Source organism: Equus caballus, chromosome 7, assembly GCF_041296265.1.
Source record: "Equus caballus isolate H_3958 breed thoroughbred chromosome 7, TB-T2T, whole genome shotgun sequence".
Classification (NCBI taxonomy): domain Eukaryota; kingdom Metazoa; phylum Chordata; class Mammalia; order Perissodactyla; family Equidae; genus Equus; species Equus caballus.
The window spans coordinates 24,573,099-24,575,580 of record NC_091690.1 but is presented as its reverse complement, the minus strand read 5'-3'; positions in this window follow the sequence as shown (position 1 = coordinate 24,575,580).

Sequence of the window (2,482 nt, the reverse complement as noted above, 5' to 3'; positions counted from 1 at the left end):
ACAGGTATCCTAAAAGAGCCAATGAGATGATGTAGGACAAAAGCGCTTTAGAAACTCACGTCCATACAAATGGAAGGGATTATTCTGCCTGATGGGAACTTCTATGAGCTTTTGAATTGCATCTGTCATCCTCCCTAAGTTTAGCCTGGCCACAGCTTCTACACACCCTTTCCATGTTTTAGCAGCAGAACCACGGTGACTCAGCAGAATTCAGGTGCTTAAGGGGGTGACCCGCTCTGCAGCATGGCTGCCCATTAGAGTCACAGCCGTCTTGGATGTGGGCTGCCCCTCGGACCACTGTGTGTACAAACAGTGTAAGTATGATTTAAACAGATTGTTCAGTTTTTAATATTATTCACAGACCTGGGAAGTAGCGCAGTAGTTTCATGAAACATTTCCTATATTGTAACCTATTTTGAGAAACTGTATCGATTTTTTTAATTGTGTCTTACAGGTCAAGTTTGTAGATTTTAATAAGCCACAGTTTTTAAAGATGCTGTAATCTTCTAACCAACATTTATCTGTCTTTCATAGCCGCACACACTGTATATTTAGATCCATGAATAAGTTTCCTTAAGTATCATACTTTTGGTCTTTCAAGCTTAGTGATAAGGGGGAAGCACAAGAAAAATCTCAGTGTAATACAATTTTTATTTTGTAAACACTATTGTGTTAAACTTGCTATACGTTGAGGAAAAAAATGCGGAAAGCAGCATCTGACCCAATAACCTGGAGGCTGCTCAGAACCCAGGGCAGCCCAATGATCATCTAGCTTCCAGATAGCAATTCACTTGAAATACGCTTTCTTCATAAACACCTTGCCTTTGAAAGTGTTTAACTTTTAAATCTCAATAATGGCAGGTTGTTTATATCACAGAAACTGTCTGAAATCAGCACTTCAATCATAGAATCATGGAATCTCAGAATTCAGGACCCCTGAGAGGTTATCTTCGTAATTCAATCCTTATCCAATTGTTATACTTGGTCACCCCTCTCTCCATGACACAAATATCATTATAACTTCTCTAATGTGCAAAATGTTTCTTGTCCATCTTTGTGTCTCCCATCACAGTGACTTGCACATGGTCAATGCTAAATAGTTGTTTTTTGAATGAATGAAAAAATAAGTAAATAAATGGAGAAGAAATGAATAAAAGAATGAACTTTCCTTGCCTAGCAAATCGGCATTTCAGTTCAACTAGTGCAGAAGCTGCCTTACTCGTTAACAGTGACTTGAAATCAATTTACTCATTCAACAAACTTTTATTCATTCAACCATTTACTGAACAAATATTTATTGAGCGCCTACTGTATGCCAAACACTGTTGTAGGCACTCAAAATACACCAGCAGATAAAACAGAAAAATATGCTCTCATGAGATAACCTTCTAAAGAAAGGAAAAGAACTAGCCAAACCAACTGATTGAAGTTTAACAGAATAATATGACTGAATATTTCACTACTGTTTTAGCGATTTTAGCAACATTTAGGGACAACATTGTAAAACTACTTTGCTGATGCCTATTATTTCCAGACGCTGTTCTAGGCATTTTGGGGAGTACAAGACTGATAATATACATAAAGAAATCAAAATTTATGCAACGTGAATGAATGGGACAGTTGCCACAAACTTTAGTTCATTTGCTTTAAAACACTATTTACAGATTTTTCCGACCATACCTGTGATCTGGGTTATTAAAGTTTTATATTCCACAAGGACTTTATGAAGATAGTGCGTCTATGTGTGTGCTACCCAGATTTGTATTTATCTGTCATTTATTTTAGAGAATAGCAGTACTGACAATAACTGTTATCTGTGTGTGTAGCCGTGGATGAAAAGACCATCCTGGGACCAACTGTCCTTTCCATGCTGTGCACACAAGAAGATTACTCTTTGGTTTGAGAAAGAACGCACTGTTTGCAAAGTCAATGATTGTTTACTGCTCAACTTGGACGCTCAGCTCTGAGGAGTCTTTGCTCCAGAACAGGCCCTCCTGGGGCTTCCTGCTCCCCACTCCCTTTCTTAGCACAGAGCCTTTCGCAGCCATGTTTCTGGGGGTTCATCTAATGCAACTCTCCTCAGTCATCAGTAGGTTTGATATAGGGTTGGAGTTGGGTCTGGGCTGTCACTTGAGCTGTCCACTGACCCCTTATCTGTGAACCTGGCTGTGGGTGTCCCAAAACCATCCTTTTCCCATATAGAAATTCACTTTGAAGATGAAGATGAAGAACATATTTCTGTTTCTTCCCAAAATAACTGCTTTTTTTTGGTGAGGAAGATTGTCCCTGAGCTGACATCTGTGCTAATTTTCCCCTATTTTATATGTAGGATGCCACCACAGCATGGGGTGATGAGCAGTGTGTAGGTTCATGCCCGGGATCTGTACTCACAAACCCCGTGCTGCTGAAGCAGAGCATGCAAACTTAACCACTGTACTGCCAGGCTGGTCCCACTGTTTATTTAAGATAGAAAAACCACCTA